Source organism: Camelus dromedarius, chromosome 4 (assembly GCF_036321535.1).
Source record: "Camelus dromedarius isolate mCamDro1 chromosome 4, mCamDro1.pat, whole genome shotgun sequence".
NCBI lineage: Eukaryota > Metazoa > Chordata > Mammalia > Artiodactyla > Camelidae > Camelus > Camelus dromedarius.
The window spans coordinates 34,625,596-34,643,992 of NC_087439.1; the positions used below are offsets into that span (position 1 = coordinate 34,625,596).

General features: G+C 36.8%; 1 protein-coding gene and 1 non-coding gene across 8 annotated transcripts in view; both read left to right on the forward strand.

Annotated features, from left to right (window-relative positions):
• The window catches only part of GPD2 (glycerol-3-phosphate dehydrogenase 2), a 193,343-nt gene that overhangs the window by 126,861 nt on the left and 48,085 nt on the right, over positions 1-18,397 (forward strand). The window lies entirely within an intron of this gene.
• Positions 1,747-1,853, forward strand: LOC116153199 (U6 spliceosomal RNA). The gene has a single exon (XR_004136987.1). It is a non-coding gene; the product is annotated as a U6 spliceosomal RNA (small nuclear RNA).

Sequence of the window (18,397 nt, forward strand, 5' to 3'; positions counted from 1 at the left end):
TAAGGCTACCACCCATTTCTTTCTTCTTAGTGTTAGGTCCTGAATCAGTTTAGCTGTCAGGCTTTCATGTATGAATGCAAAGTGTGTCTGTGCGGATGGGACAATGGGGACTAACTCAAGAAGATGTGTTAGGAGCAACAATATTAGAAAAATGTTAAGGGTCTTAGACAAACATTAGAAGCTAGAAAATTCACAGTTTACAGTGCCTTCCAGCATCTAAATGCCACGGGGGAGGCACTTAACTACTTTTTTGGTGCCCTTGATTGAGCCTGCATGTTAAAGGACAATCTTCCTGTGAATTTTCTTTCTCTGCTTCAGGCCCTTAACGTTCATCCATTGTAGTTTGTTGGGTGATTATATTAAAGAGGTTTTTGGTCCAGGAGGAGTCAGAAAGCATTCTGCAAATGGCCCCCACCTTTCCTGACATGGAAGTGTTTGTGCCCTTTGCCTTTTAATTTTAATCCTTCCCATGCAAACTCTCTCAAGTACTTGGCCATTTTCTCTAATTCGTGTGATATACTGAACACTAATTATTTTTATTTTTCACTTTTATTTGTTTTTTTAGCTTGTGCATATTTGAATCTCCTTAAGAGGAATATTAGTGGATGTGATATCTGAACTTGTGACATCCTGTCTTATGTTGGTTTGATATTGTTATAAATTATAGATTCTTATCGATTCTAAAGATTCCATCAATCCCTGGAGAAACCAAGGGAAATCTATGTCATAAAATGCAGAAGAAATATTATCCTACTAGGATCAAGGGGAAGAAGAACTTCTTTAGTCTAGAATTGGATTGTATAGCTTGTTACGGCTTGTTACAGGTTGCAAAATTATGAATTTAGCCAAGATTATTGAAAATTTTTAAACTTATTATCTAAAATAATTTCAAAATGATATTTGAAAATTGATTGTGAAACCTACGTCTAGAAGGAATAAAAATAATTCTAGTCACTGGAAATAAATAATTTCTTTTTTAACCTTGTTCTGAAATGATGCAGGCCCAACTATGTCATGCTTGATGCAAAACAAACAAGAATGTGAAATACAGTTTAGTTCTCTGGTTTCACAGCTATATTTACAGACGGGCCAACTCTTGTGATACCTAATGATGTGATGAGCAAATTAAATACCAGCATGGAAATAAGGTAGAAAGGAGCATAGAGTAAAGGAATTAAATGCAATAAATTCGTGTTCAGAGGAAGGAAGGGATGACTTGCCCCTTGACCAGAAAAATAACATCATCTTGCTACCAAGTATTTCAGAGAGGAAAAAATACTTCCTAAACATTTACCATTGCAACTGAAGCCTACAACTGTTTACACTGTAATTTATAAGATAAACCTTTCTTAGCAGCAACAACAAAAAATACTCTTCTTCTTAAATAATCATTATGAGACTGTAATAACAGTCACCCAAATGATTTCAAAATGCATTTGGCTGCTTGAAATATTTTTTTTAACATAAAAAATAAATTTTTGAGTTGAAATTCACATAACATAAAATTAACCATTTTAAAGTGAACAGAAATAACAATTTTTATAACTCCCACCTTGGGAGAATCTTGATTATAATGAAAAAGTGGTGCAGGTAATTAAATGAACTTTTAAAAGCTACAAGAAGTTTTGCTTACTAAATAATCTTATTAGTAATACATCACACAGTTACTTAAGCACCAGTGAAAAGCTAAATATAACGGTGTGAAAATACAGTCAGACTAGTAAACATCACCATTAAGATGGATAGGTTCTCACTTTGGCAGCATATATACTAAAATTGGAACGATACAGAAAAGATTAGCATGGCCCCTGCACAAGGATGACATGCAAATTCGTGAAGCATTCCATATTAAAAAAAAAAAAAAGATGGATGGACCAGTACCTGAGAGAATCTTTAAGATTCTTTCAAGACTGAGATGTTAGGGCTGTAAGGTATTCCCTCTGAAGTACAAAATGTACAAAGGTTAAAAAATTGTTCTTAATTACTCATGCAAACAGCTCATCCTAAATAAATAGTGACGACCATTGCACATGATTAAGGCAAAATCTTTTCCTCCACAAAAGTCCATAAAGGTAGTAAAATAAGTTTCACCTACTTTTTTTTCTTTTTATCTTTTCTTAATTGAGGTATAATTGACGTATAACATTATGTTGGTTTCAGGTGTACAACACTATGATTCAATATTTGTGTATGTTGCAAAATGATCACCACAATAAGTCTAGTTAACATCTATCACCATACATAGTTATATGCTTTTTTTTCTTGTGATGAGGGCGTTTAGCAACTTTCGAGTATACAACACAGTATTATTAACTATAGTCATCATGCTGTACATTACATCCCCAGAACTTATTTATCTTATAACTGGAAGTTTGTGCCTTTGACCTCATACTTTTAAATAAAGTAATTATAGTGGCTATTCTGTGCTTGGCGTAGGTATGAGCCATTCCCATATTTTGGTATTAACCACTGGAAAACAAACTCACATATGTGGAGGAGTGATTGTTTTTCAGGATAGACAAAGTAAATGTCAAATTTCTCAGTAAAATCCATAGGAGATGAAAGTTGGGATAGGAGGTGACATACCAAGTTATATTTTCATTTTATAATCTGTTAGAGAAAACGTATAGTCACCGCACTGTTCTCTGACTGAGACATGTCCCGGTGTTTCCTCTCCGCTCCTCACCGTCTGCTACCAGAGAGCCAGCAGCTGGACCCTGTCCTTGCCCGTTGCCACTGATAAGGGGGTTTCCACGTCGCGAGTGCGGGGCCTGGTGCAACTCTCCCACGTCAACAAGAGGTAGTTAAGGTGTGACAGGCTTGGGTGGCTTGGCAGGCTCTGAGGTTATGTGAGCCGGCTGTGGAGGGAGAGCCAGTGTCCTCAGAAGCTTGCTTCCTCTTCCTCTGTCAACTTTGCTCCAATCTCCCTGCTCCCAGAGAAGATCTGTGGTGCCATTCTAGTTGGACTTCAGTCATCCAAATCATGCACAGAAAATGAGATACAATTAAAAATCATTAAATATTTAAAACCATTATATACCCCCATTAAGCTTCTGTAAGATGAAATTGGAGAACAAAATTACAGCTTTAAATTCTTCCTTCTGAGAGCCCAGGTAGTGACAGAGAGAGATGCCTGTTACTTCATACCCGGTGACGCCCTTAAGTGTTCCTCATGCACATCGGAAGATAGCAGCCTTCGAGAAATTACACTGGCTTTCCTAATGTAAATAAAAGTTGGTTACAGCCATGCTTCAAAGGGGGAATTGAAGCCCAGGTTTCACTAGAATATTCATTTTTATTCCAACCTACAACTCACAGCATACAAATAGATGAATTCAGCTCGTGAGAGAGCAAAGCCAATTTAATCTCTGGCTCCCCTGAGGTAAATGTAGTTCACGGTCCTGCCCCCACCCCAACCTCAGTTATAATCCCTGGCTCCTGGAGGTAAAAATGCACTGAAGTGAGGAAAATTCTGCAGCAGGATATAATGATCCAAAATGACAGGGACAATAATGACAATGAATTTCATGTCTCCCAGTCATGAGCTGGAGATGCTTGACTAGGCTGACTTATACAATTAAACTGTTACAGGTACAGCAGGAGATGCAGTTAGCTGTGTGCTTTGGGGAACGATGCCTCTGGCAAAAGGCAGATTGTGGAATCCAGACTCTTTTGTTAGGAACAAACTATTATTCCTCTAGGCATGCACCCGCAATTGTACACTTTAATAAAAGAAAGCTTGGGTTAAAGACAAGTCTTTTAAGGTGTTTATTTTATCTACTTTGAAAGCTAAAAAAATCAATTACCCAATAACACAAAGGTGATTTTTTTTTTTTTTTTTTTTTTTTTTTTTTTTTGGTCTTACGTTTTCGTTTTTGTTTTAATATGGAGTTCCTGGAACATAAGTCAAATCCAAAGATGGCGCCTTTAATCCTCACTTACATTATTTGCAAACACAAGTGTTGAACTATTACTGGGTGTGATCTACTTTAAATCTGATAGACATATTAATTTCTTCAGAATAAAAATAGGTTGAATAAATAACCGAATAGTGGGTTTACAAATGAAACAGCAGTGCCACTTAGCAGGTTTGGCTGTGTGCTGCTTCATGCAGTTCTTGTGAGGTTGTTAGGGTGATTCTCAAGCGGTTGTGTGAGCCTCCCGGGTTGTACAAGACCATCCCCTGTGGTAGGAAGAACATATTAGAACTTTTACTTAGATCTGTTTCTACCAAATTCCTTAGAAATGTCGGTTTTTACATACGGTTTAAGTATCTATAATATATATAAGTACAATAATACAGGTATGTAATTTATAAATAAATATCTATATTGGGGTTATATGCCAACATTTACTGTACTTCTAGAATACCCAACTTGATTTTTCTTTTTTGAGCCACTAGGTTAGTAATTTGTCATTGTTTTATGTCTTTAGTAAATTAACTAATTGGAATATTTTCAAAATAGACGTATTCAGCAAGAGGAAAAATTCCTTCTTCTCTGAAAGAGTAAACATTACCAAATCCCTTCCTTCCCTTCTTAAGGTCCAGCTTCTGTAAACTTTGAGAGGAAGTCTAAAAAAAAAAGAAAAAAACCAGAGGGGGTTATTATCTTGGGATCCTCAAAATTATCAAAATTTGGCATGATACATTAAAATATGTGTTTATTTTTACTTTAATTTTCATCTTAAAATCAAAATATAATAAATTCATTTTAAAATGTAAAGCTCTATTTGCCAACAGTTCCCAAGGCTCCCAAACCTTTTCAGACCCTTATTATTTTTATACATATCAAAGTTTAAAATTGTGTGTATGTATCAAAAGTAATACATACAAAAGAATACATATAACATATATAAATTGTCTTCCTTTTTATCTTATGTAAACATTTTAAAATAATCTATTGTTTAGTTTTGTTTTTAAAATTTGTAAAAGTATAATGTGGTGTGTTATATAAGTTGATAGAGACTTTGAAAAACAGACACTCAGTAAAGTTGAGCGTGCATCTGTGTGATTCAGTAGTTCTACTACTAAATTTATGCCCCAGAGAAAATCTTAACACCTGTCAACCAGGAGATATGTACAAAAAAGTTTGTTGCAGCACTGGGAATAATTTCAAAAAGGGAAATAATTCAGGTATCTATCAAGAGACAAACAAGTGAATAACCTCTAGTACTCATAATGGAGTAAAACAGAACATTGAAAGTGAATGAACGAAGCTAAGCTGAACCACAGGGATAAGTCTTAGAAAAGATACGTTGAAAAGGGCATAATAACTTGTTTCACAGTTGTAACCGTCACAATCACACTTGAAAATTGCTTTCTAAGTATGGTAGTGTAGTTGAAACAGTCAACAGTATGGAAGTAGATGACTTAGGTTTATAAACTTTTTTGAGTTTTGAGCCCCATATTACACATCTATGAATTTAGGCTTGTAATGTTTTGCTCATGGGATGTTTTGAGATTTCAATGAGTTAATAATAAAGGAAAAATAACTTTATAAGTATAAAAAACTACTTAAATTTTAGTTGTTTTATTTGGGTCAATTTTATGGATATTCTATAGTCCATCAAATTTCAACTTTTCATGAAAGTGTTCTAAAGTGAAGCATCAGTTCTACACACGTCCCCTTGCATATTTAAATTTTGCTGATTCTTCCAGAAAATTTACAAAAAAATTTTAGGGAAAAAAAAATATTGTATATACAAACATGCTTCACAGAAGTGTATAATCTTTGAAATTTAAGGGTTAAAGAGCACATTTTAAAAGAACATACTCTAAAATTATCCGCTTCTTAGACACTAATTTAAAACATATTTGTTTTAATGTTTTCCTTGTCCATATGCAGTTTTACACTTGTAAATTAAATGAATAATTTTTATGTTGATTTCCTACTGTCAGCTTTTCCATTGTATTTCTCTTCTTGTTTTCTGTGAGTTACATAAATGAAACTGACATTATTGCTCATATAGCAGGCATATATTTTGCCCCCGAATGCTGCCTTTTTGCTATTCAGTGTCTCTGGATACCAACTAATGCTAAATGAAGTTTGACATGTACCCCTAAGAAACAAAACTTATAAATTGCGGCTTCAAAGGAAACCTTGAATAAATAGGACACATTTGTGTCCACCCAGGCTAACATCCAACATATGCTTTAGCTTCCTGATGATGAGACAGAGCAAAATAGCCCCTAGGAAAGTTTGCAATTGTTTATCGCTCACTTGACCAGCACGTATTAAATACCAGACTTTCCCTCTCCTATAATTAGTTGGGTTTTTTGGTTTTTTTTTTAAGAAAATCAAAAGCACACAAAAGTAGATTTGGTCAGGTGCGGCATACTGAGATAGTAATTCATATTGTACTCTGAGTATAAAGACTTTACAGTGCTAACATTCACCAATAGAAGGGTATGTAGTATATGTATGTGTATATGTTGTTGGAACAGATCGTTCCGGTGGGTTTACAGTAAGCTATTTACCTCTGACACTCTGTTGCTTTGACCCTTTTTGAAAAGATGCAGGATCAAAGGCAAAAGCAGGTGTACCAAAAATCTCCATGCCCTCTTTCCTCCAGTTTACTCTTTCATCCAAAAAGTATTTATGGAGGTTCTATTTTCTAGGCACTGTTCCTGGTATTAGGGACAAATGCATTAAGGACAGAGGCTGAGCTTTCAGGCTTTAGGGAGTTCACAGCATATATCCCAAATATTGGTGCCAAAACATGTGGTCCCTACTACCAATGAGGTTTTATATTTGTGTAGCAGAATGTGGTTTTCAAAACATTTTTTCTCCCATTAACTATCTTAGTTGACCAAACTAAGCATGTACACTGGAATAGGATATCATGATCCCTATTTTCCAAGAGAAGGGGAAGCCGAGCTAAATATCTGGATCAATATTTTGGATTTAAGGGGGTGTGGAAGTAATTTTTTCCCCTTGGCTAAAAAAAAAAAGAACTTTACAAAATAAAGATTATAGCATCATGGCTTCTTTCGGCTACCATTAGGTTTTAAGTCTGTCACAAGCTTTAACAAAAAAAGGCCAAATAGTTTAACAAAGTATATGCATTTTCACTAAGGGAAATTCAGACATATGTAAAAGTAATAAGAGTGAAAAAATGAACTTCCAGTTTCAACACATAAACTCATGGCCTAACTTAATCTATACTTCTATCTGCTACCCCTTGTCCCACCAGATAATAAATATTTCATCCAGTGATATTTCAGTCTTATATCTTTAATGTTAAAGGCTTTCTTTAAAATACAACCACATTTAAATGTTTAACAATAATTCCTTAATATTAAATATCTGGTCATGATCACATGTCACCTCTAGTCTCATATAACCTTAATTGGCTCCTGATTAAGAAACCCATAAAACAAAGCAAAATCCTAGTTAAGGTTTATATATGCCAATTCATTCTTTTTAACTAGCAGGTTTCCCATACCTTCCTTTGTTTCCTCACGGCTTTAACAGTTCCCCTGTATTTCCTGTACAGTGATTGTTAGGCTTATTCCATTAATCTGCTGCAGCACAAGAAACAACATCCAGACAGTGGCTTGAAACATCAGTGGACTCTCACAGGTTTGAGGATGGATGGGTTCAGCTGGGTGTTTCCCACTGGGGCTCCTTCCTATGGCTGCAGTGAGCTGGTGGCTGAGGCTGGAGTCTCCTGAAAGCTGTTTCAGGTGTCTGGCTCCTGGGCTAAGAAGGCTGGAACAACTGGGGATCGGCCCTGCATCTCTCTCACTGTGGCTTTTCCACATGGCTGGGTTGGAGTTTTACACAGACTTCTTATGTGGTGGCTGGCTTACCCCAGCAAGCGCACCAAAAGACCAAAGCTTAAATTTAAGCAAGGCTTCCTCTGACCTCGCCTTGGAAGTCATACATGTCACTTCTGCCACATTCTGTTAACTAAAAATGAATCACAGAGCATCCCAGATTTAAGGGCTAGGGCGTTACAAAAGCAAGAAAAAAGGCATCGTTTATTGGTTGGGGAGGTGGGGCATCTGTGGTGACTAATTGCAAGGAGGTTGAATCAAATTGTTTTGTCAAAAATACTTTATAGGTGGTGATGTGAAATTACCATCACAAATCTTTGTCTTTCTCTCTCTTTTTTTTTAATCAGTCATGGTTGTTGCCTAGATCAATTTGCAGTATGTCATTAGAGGTTAAGAGCTAAAAATCATACTTTTCTAACTCTGCCTTTCCAACTTCACTTATTAGTTGGAATACTTATAATTTCCTGTATCATCTTTGCCTACCTTGAAGTACATTTCGTATAAGATGTCTGGATAAATGTTTCTTTCCATTTATATACTAGTTTTCAACAATAATGAGTTAGTTTTCTAGTATCCTCCAAATATGAAGAAAATTTTTTTGGATTATTATTAAACTCAAGATTTTAAATATATTTGATATGTATCAGTCTATTAGAATTACTGATATTCAAACTATCCTTTCTCTGGCCCATGGGCACCTCCTCAAGTTAGCTCCTGAGCTCTTTTGATAAGCTGTCATTGGTATGATGACTTCTATGTTATCTGCCATGACAAGAAACTCCAGGCTCATCTTGTGACTTTCCTGACCCAGACCTGGAAGCAGTCATTTCTCTAATACGGCTTGATTCCTTCTGTGGGAAATGGTAATTAGAAACCATAATCTATTTGCTACAGCTGTTCATTGCTACTGATTGGTCATTGTTTCTAGGCCTTTATGTAGAAAGAGTTAAGGGAAATTTTTGTTTAAAGAAGAAAAATATGATGAATTCTTAAACATAGTTATACTTTAAATTCACGAGTACATGGCTTTTATTTAATCTCATGAATCATACACGTCCAAAAATATTATTACTGAAACCAATTTAAAATTTTTGTTGTTGTTACAGTTTTGTTGTTGTTACAGTTTTGTTGTTGTTATTGTTCTTAGAGTATATGCCAGTGGGAATATATAGACAGATCTCTGTCTTTTAAAGCTACTTGACATAGTTTCTATCAATGTGGTTATGCCATCAGCTCACTGCAACAAATCATATTAATTTTGTTTTAGACCTATAGGAATTTACCTTTTTAAAGCTGAGTTTAAAAAAAAAACTTATTATGTGAAATACAGGACTTCTAAGTCAAAATAAAAACAAAAACTTCAAATAAGGCTAGCTTGTTCACTCCTTGTTCACTCCACCCCATTTTTTCCTTCTCCTTAAAGATAACATTTTTAAAAACAGAATTTTAGCATATCCTTTCATTGTGTGTGCATGTATTTGCATATGTGTATATTATATGTACACTTGTATTTGCCCCCCTACCATTTCTTAGATAATGGTAATACTTCACTCTTCTCACCTAATATGAGAGATATTTCATTCCGTAGTAGTATAAGGAACCACAAAGTTTTGAAAAGGTGAATTTAAAAAGGATCCAGGAACCAGATCTCATGGAGTTAAACTTTATAGTCATGTTAGCCACTTAGATCAAAATATATCCATTGGTACAGCTTAGCCATCAGTAAACCACATTTTCAAGTTATTTCTCTTTTTACAAGTGAAAACGAAATCTTATTTCCTTTCTTTGGACACCACAAAACAATGGCACATCCACTAGTTTTATCTGTATAGACAGATTAAAATTAGGCTACCAGTCTCAAATGCTACTGTTACCATTATATAAAATATTGTCTGAGTTGTTTAAATTTGCTAAAATCTAGTTCATGTCATCGGCTTGTGGCGAAAGCCAATCTGCTTAGTGAGGCTAAATGTTCATGTTAATTATAGTCTTTTAAATAGATGGGTCTGTTTTATACTAACACATGAAATTATATACTTCTTAGTAAATTTTTATTTCATGTTCTTTATATTAATGGTGCATTAAAATTTAGACATGAAACCAATTAATTGTAGTTTATGGTTAAGATTTAAAAGTTTGAAGGATTTTTTACTTTTGTCTTAGGGACATTGGGAAAACATGCACCCAAGAAATAAGAGCCATGTTTAAATGTGCTGCATATTGAAATTTAAAATAACTATCCAGTGCATTTGTCTCAAAGCCATTCTTCCTCAAAAAGGCAATCACATAGTTGCATTTAGAAAGAAGGGGAGAAAGGAATAGTTGCCTTTGGAATACAGGGACATAAATGGGAAATTATAAAGCTATGATGATTGGTTTTCAGGGACTGATTTTCTTGTTACTTTATTATATGACAGTATAATGCCTCCCATATCTATTGGCAGAGTCCCAGGTATCCACTGATCTACCCACTCAAGCATGTTTTCTAGTATTCTTTTAGGAGGATCAACAGTCTGCCCAGGTAAATGTTTAGAAAAAGGGAGAAAGAGAGAAAAAATGGTAGTCAAATCCATTTTCAGTCGTCCTACTCACAGCACACAGCAGCTTTCTTCGTGTGACAGAAAGCCAGGCTGGTATCTAGCCTACAAGAAAGAGTACTACTAAAAACATTGCTTCAATAAAAAAAAGCCCCGTATTTTAGTCTCAACTAGAAATTCTACAGCCAAGCCCTGGTAATGTAATATAGAAAAACCAAAAAAAGTCATTGGTACATAGTTCTTAAAAATGAAGCTAACACCTTGGTGGATTATATTCTCTGGAACCAAATAGCCTACTATTTAAAATGTGAATTTCACACTGGTTTCTTGATTACTATTGATGCTTTACTCATATCACACTTCATATTAGTTAGTAAAACACTCCTTAGATCATTATAGCCACCCACAGAAAACATGAACTGCACAACCACTTCCTTTAAAAAAAGAAAGACAAAAACCTCAGCTTTGCACATTAAATGCACACAAACACACATGCACATAACTGACTTTCCACACAACTTACATAGCTACTGCTCCTCTACTATCCAAACCCAGGAGGTACTCATGCATTCACTGGAGAAGCATTACCAATTTGTAAGTTAATATCTATTCAAAAGAATAAGTCTTTGGGAAGAAAATGATAAAATAACACAAGGATTAGATGAGCAACTCTCAGGTTAAGAACAAATGAAATAACTTGCACTTTATGTCTTTATGTCAAAGGTGGATAATATATACTCTGAATTTACTTGCGATAGGTAACTCCAAAGCCTCTCAGTAAACTAGAAAGTTCATATTTCCCACGTGTTTTAAATTCTAATTTTTAACCTGAGAAATGCAATAATGAGTGGGCTTGGCAATTTATGCAGTTTTATTTTTCTTTATAGAGGGCGAATTCTGACTGAAAGCCAGCTGAGAAGAGGCTCCAGAGTGCTCCCTCTCTCAATAATTTTCTGTGCAAAGCATTGTACCTCAGTAGTCACCTCAAATCTGTTTTGGCAAAAGAAGGGGTAGAAATACATTATTATTAAAAAAATTAATCTGAATACAGTCAGACAAATTCACTACTCCCACCCCCTTAAGGGAACAGCATAAACCCAAGTTATCTTTGTCAATAGTTGGCTCTTCAAAAAAATATTAAAAAAAAAAAACAACATGCTAGATATGTATAAAGCAAGATTAATTTTTTTTTTACCTTTTCCCTCTGTCTTCTACTTGTATATTTCTTTTCTTCATCTCTTTTGGGTAAAACTCACATTTTCATGATCCTTCAGTACAAATAAAGAGAGAAAAACACATTTGGCCACTCAATTATGTCTGTTTTTTAAACAGCAAAAGACCCTCCTTAAAAGAAGCTAAGCATAAACATTAACACAAACATAATGAAACAAGCATATAATTTAGAGTAATATGTAAAGTATATAAATACCTAGATGCAGTTAAATACCTCATTCACTAAGGTTTAATTATTTTAATTTGCTACATTTGCTGCTTAGTGTAACTTTGGTCCTTCTCTCTCCCCCGCCCCCAAATGGGAATAGAATTAATTCACTCTATACATTTTGATTTAGACATTTGTCTGAAACTTATTACTCCCCTTTTTATCATTAAGTATCTTTGATCAACAAGCCTTTGAGTGCATCTCAGTGTTACCAAGATGTGTGCAGGGTGGCTCTCTGTGACCACCCTCTCACCCTCCAGTGCTCCCCCACCATCTGATTTTGAGTAGGTGGTCTTCTCTCAGTATGTGTACTTTTTGAGCTACAAATTTCAGACTATTTCCCTCTTTTAATTTTCTTTGAATTATTTTAACCATTTTTCACAGATACTGAGCTTGAAATTTTAGAGACACCACAAGGGCCTATTCCTGTCAGCTCTTGTTGAAATTGTTCTGCCGGCTGCACCAGCAGTTACAAAGCAGAGAGCAGTGCCACTCAGAAACCAGGTGAAAGCAAGTTGCAGGAATTCCGAGCATAACCAACAAAGGGACAGGAACGCAGAAGGCTACTGAGGAGCAGAGAGCTCGGGAGAAAAAGCACAGTTCCCTAATTTCCATGTCTACTCCCTGTATTTGTTGTAGAAATTGTGCCTTGTCTAGGGTTGGACAGAGCCAATTATTAAAACAGGTTGTCGTAAACATTTTCCTAACTGATGCTCGGAGAGCTCTGCACTTCTTATTGGGTCGTTAGTGTGTGGGGGAGAAGAGCTCCGACAGCCTGTGAGGCCTGCCATCGGCCTCCTCCAGGGGGATTAAGTTACCCCAGACCTTCAAATCCATCCTCTACCTCCACAGGAGGGGACCTTTCCAAGGGCAGGAGGAAGCAGCAGCTGCTGAAGCACTGAGTGCTTCTCTCCTGTTCAGGAAGTTGTGACCACACTCATTGCTTTCAGTTTTCCTTATGCCCAGAGTCCTTGGGTCCAGAATAAAACACGAGTCCTCTAGAAAGTTCTGTACCACTGTAGCACTGTGGAGCCCCTGGATCCACCTTGGTGGTCTCCATATGTGACTGATCAATGAGAGGGAAGGAGTGGAAAGCCATATTTTCCCCCATCAGTGCATGAGCCATGAGATCGTCTGAAGAAATGTCAGAGAACGGCTTAAAAGCAGTAGTTGAATTTTAGCCTCATGTTTCTGCTGCTGAAGCTGCTCCTCCCCAAATTGCAGGTCTTCTGGACCAGCCTGTGTTTACCTGTGGACTTTAAACATAAGTCTGTCCAGGAATCTGATCTCATCTGCAGGGCTTCCAGTTTGGGCCTTACCTCTCCTAGTTGTTTTTGATAAATCTGCTTTCCAAAAGTTTGTAAGAAGTCCCAAGTTGTAGAGGGGGAGAAAAGGGTTTCCATGTAAACACCACTGAACTTCCTGAAGTCCAATTCTTGGGAAAAAGTTCACTGAATGCTGACACGTGTTGCTTTGGAATTGAAGTGTGCCTACTCTAAGTTGAGGCTTTCTCTGTATTACTGCCATGTCTGTGAGGCTGTAAAAGTGAATATCAGCACTTTTTAAGATTTTCTTCTCTTTAATTTTTACTTTCTTCTTCAAGATTGTCTTTAACATATTAGTCTTGGGATGTTTGGAAGGACCGTAAAGAAAGCAGCATTTTGCAGGCAAGTTGAAATTGTATGTAAACTCGTATCTTTCTAGTTAGGATAGCATTAGTTTCCTTTTTTCCCCCAGGACTAGCAATTTTATTTATTCACCTCTGCAGTGACCACGTACTGAGTCAAATGTTAAAGCCAGGCAACGTAATGGGTCCTGGAGATATGCAGAATAACCCAAATTGTGTCTTTTCCTCAAAAAGCTCTTTGGAGGATACAGACAATCAAACCAATGGTTTGCAGTGCTGTGTGGCAGGTTCTGTGAGAGGCATATACCTAAGGTGGGTGTGGGGGAATCTAGGAGAGCTTCCACAAGTAAGCAATCCTTTCTGAATTTAAGAAGTAGCATAGCTCGGTGAGGTCAGTGCGGGGGATGTGAAGGAACTCTGTGGCCAAAAGCATGAAGGCTCACAGAGTACAGGAAGCAGTTGTATGGAGTGAGCATGGGGCGAGTAAAGGTGTGGGGGAGCAAACGGCCAGGATCACGGAGGCGCAGTTATGCTGCGCTGAGGAGTCCAGTTTGAATTCTGTAGGCAGTGGGCCTCCAGTGACTCAAGACAGCATTTGATGCAGGGAACTGGGATCTAGGGACCATATTTGGGTGATTAATGGGAGAGTCTTGGATGTGATTTTTTTATGCTGATTTGAAGAAACCCAGGCTGAGAGAGAGGCGAAGGCTTAGGAAAGAGACGGTATAACACTGGTCTATCTCTTCGCTCACTTTTCCTGGACAATTCCGGTATTCCCTATTTAGATTTTCCTATTCTTTTAATAGTTGCTTTTTGTGGTTTGGCCTTTATATTTAGTAGATGTCAGCCCTTTCTGATCTTTTGTGAAGTCTTCCTCAATTTGGAAGTGAATTAATAAACTAACGTCAAATGTTTTCCAAATTCAGTTTTAAGAATAATCTAGATTTTTAAAAACTTAAGTAATGTGGGCTTTGAAAAAAATCTGTAATTGCCCAACTGGCTTATGTCAACATTTTGGAAAGAATATCAGTCTTTAAAGCAGTGTGAGAGATACAAACCCTTGGGGGAGTGAAGAATGCCTGGTGTGTGCTAATTTTGTACTCATCCAGGTGGGAGAGGAGAGGAGTAGCCAAAGCTATAGATAGAACAAAGACATGTCAAGTGCAACCTGGTCTCAGCTTGGGCTTAGCTCTCCTCACCGCTTCCAGATCAGAACGTCAGCGGTTTGCTTACTTATTTCTAACCTGCATCGTATTAAGATCTTACTTTGACAAATCACATTTTGATTTATAGTCTGTGCTTTTGGCATGTGCTTTAATGGCATTAGCCAACTCTACTCACATACTGAATTCATTATGTACCTTATGTATGTAAGTAGTAATACTTCCTTTTAATGAACATACGGTCACATCAAAGTGCTGTGAGGTTGTTTTACAAAAGCGTCTTTGTGAAACAGGGCTCCTCAGAAGTTTTGAGACGTGTGTTAAGTTGAAGACTAATATGCTGCATTTTGAGTTGTATTTTAATGGAGTAATATATTATAATTTGGCCTCTCCTTCAGGTGAGTAAGTAGACTGTTATAGTCTGGGTCTTTGATTCTCAGGCTAGGTTTTTCATTAAATTGACTATTTTTGACATGTAAGTTTTCAATTTGTGACCAGGTGAATTAAAAGCTCATGAAGTAAAATAGACTTTGAATTTGTATCCTGAACTATGTACTGATAAAGGGTAGATGAGTGACTTTTCTTATTCTCTACAGGTGTTAAGAAGTTCACAAAATCTACTTTTATAGACAGCTAGATGCGGCAGCACTAATCCTTGGCTAGATCTGCTGAACTGTTTTTTACCCTTAAAATATAGGCACCCTTCAGTGACGTGTGAGGACAGGGCTCTCCCAAGGCAGGTTGTTAGAAGCAGAGAAGTGAACCAGGAAGAGGCAGGCTCGAGGGCTAGCCTGGCCATGAGCAGTCTTCCAAGTGGAGTGGTTGGCAGTCCTAAGCACCTGTCTCAGCTGACTTGGCAACCCCAGGACTCCTCATCCCGGCCCTCATCAGCATGCAGGAGACTGCTGGCGGGTCTGAGCAGGGAAGCAGTTTTCTCAATGAAGTGATGCTCCGTGAAGTCAAGCGTGTGACAGCATATTGGGGATATTTCGGGAGAAACGGGGCAGAGGGTGGTCTAGTGGAGAGAGAGAGGCCCGTCCTTGAAGGAAGAGCCAGGCAGAATGTCAGAGCTCTAGCCAAGCAAACTGAGATGAGAGCAGTGTCCTAGTCCAAGTGAGAACTGAAGTGCAATCCAGATAATGGGGAGGGACTCTCATGCTTGGTGTATATGGCGGGAGTGACTGCAGTCTGGTGAACCCCAGGGATTCCCTTGTCTCGTGGTTCCCAGAAGGCAGATAACAATCTGTGGGCAGATTCAAATTCTAGAAGACTGGGACTCCTCATTTATTACCAAGTATGGTCAGGATTGACTCAGGGACTGCTTAGGGCTGAGGCTGCAAGTTGAAGGGTGTCAGTAATTACAGCTGCCTGAGAGTACCTTGACAGTCTCAGATAGAAACTAATCTAGTCTTTCTTTGACAATGACCACTAGCTAACTTTTCCAGGAAGATTTTGAGAATTGCTGGGAATAGGGGCAAGAAACTATTCACCAACTATTCACCCAAAGCATGGTATTTAGTTCTTTTTGCTTTTTCTTATAAAACGCAAGTGAAAACATTAGTAATAGTCATGGCATGTCCCAGCCTTGTATTTAAAAGTTGAAAGTAAAATTTAATAAATGTGTTTTCAATTTAGGGTGGCATTGTATAATATCTAACTTTATTTTTACTGCTTTTTTATATTATAGGAAATGATTAGAGATGTGAGGGTGTGGTTAGTTTTTTTGTTTTGTTGGTTTTTTACACTTGAGTCTTGCTTCATGTTACCATGTTCCAGAATTTCAGAGACAAAGGGAAAACTTCTTGACATTTATTGAAACTTTTTCCGTGAAAAAGCTGTTTTAATGGTACTATGTAATTTTAATATTTTTTAGTAGTTTACCAGAAATGACTCTATAGCCTATTAATTGAATCATTTCATTTTTAGACTCTTACGTATTTGTTGAGCACAGATTTGAGTCAGATTGTCTAGAATATTGGAAATGTCTTTCTCAAGTACAGGGGTATTGATTAGATCAATAGTCAGTTCATTCCCCCTGGAGGAGGAGTTCTGAACAACCATGTTTGACATTGATGTGGAAAGTCTGACCGCATATGACAGAGTAAAGGCAGCTTCACTTGAACCAAAGTAACTTTGTCATTGGGAGCCTCACCAGCATAATGGTGGATGATGGTGGTGGTGGCAGGGAAAAGAATCGTCCTTCCTTCCCTCCCTCTCTCCTTCCTCCCTCCTTCCTTCCTCTTTCCCTTTTTAAAACTTGAATGTTTCCCCCAGCTTTATTTAGGTATAATTGACAAGTAAAATTGTAAGATATTTAAAAGTACACAATGTGATGACTATATATATATATATACATACACACACATTGTGAAAGGATTCCTTTCATTGATTTATAACATTTTAACTTTTTTTTGTCAAAATGGGCCAACGTATACAAAAGAGAATAGGATTTTGAACTCTTATGTACCATCTCCAGCTGTACCAATTATCAGTTCATAGGTACTTTTATTTAATATAGTCCTTCCCTTTCTCTCTCATACATTTTTTTAACTCCTAAAGCAGAAGTCAAATCCCTGCCTGCCTCTTATTTTGTATGCTGAGAATAGTTTCTACATTTTTAAATGGTTAGATTTTGTGGCGCAAAGTTATGTAAAATTTAAAATTCAGTGTCCATAAAATAGAGTTTTATTGGAACACAGCCACATGCTTATTCATTTAGCTGTTGCCAGTAGCACAGTTCAGTGGGTCAACAGAGATCGTATGGCCTTTACAGAAAAAATGGGTCATCACCACACCTAGAACATTTTAAAGCATATTTAACGTATAAGGACCATTCTTTATTTTTTTAAACAATATAAAGCTCCATGTCATTATTATATTCATTATTATATCCAATTAAATTAAAGACAGTTTCCAATATCATCTAGTACATTGTCCATATTCAAATTTAATATGAGATATAGGTTGGCCAGCCAGAAGTTGAAGTATCATTGAAGGTTCGAGCAATGAAACAAAACTGTTTTTGTGTGTGTCAGGAAATGGATTGTTTTCTTGTACTTAGAAACAAATGTTTTCAAATTAGATAATAGAATGTAGTTATCTAATTATTTTTCTAGCCTTTTGAAAAGTCTGACTGGTCATACTGAGTCATCTATGTAGCTAAGCTACAACGCAGGCTACGTAGGAGATCTTTTTTCTTACTGTCTCTAGTCTTTTTTCTCCTTTGTGTTCATCTATCCAGAAGAACAAATATGCTGGCTTTAAAAATATGGCTATAGCGTCTGGCATAGTATTTGATGTATACAGTTGTAATGTTGACATCATTTCACTGTGTACATTGTGTATAAGCATCCTATTCGTGTCTTTTCATCTGAGAGATATCAGATATTCTACTAGCTGATAGAAGGTAGGTAGTGACATTAAAGGAAGAGCCCTGTTGAGCAGGTTCCCACCATGCTTGCACCTCAGTGTTCTGCCTGAGCACGTGATCTTGGCTGTAAAGGTTCACAGAATCTGTTTTTTCACATCTCTCAGGGTGATAAGGCTCTGCTAAATTGATGGGCACTAGCCAAGCTCACAGACTACTGAATTATAAATTGTTTACTATAGACAACAAATAGTTTATCACCTTCTCCATGCCTGGCACTGTTGTCCTTCCTAGAGATAAGTTGGTGATGGTGATGGTTGGAGTGGATAGAACTAAGTCCCTGCCTTAATTTATTAATTCCTATGACAATCAAAACATCCATGTAGATCCAATGACTCATGAGTGTTGTTACTAAAAAAAAAAAATCCCATAGGGCAAACCTATCTAAATAATCAAATTAAGATCAGGATTAACAGGGATGT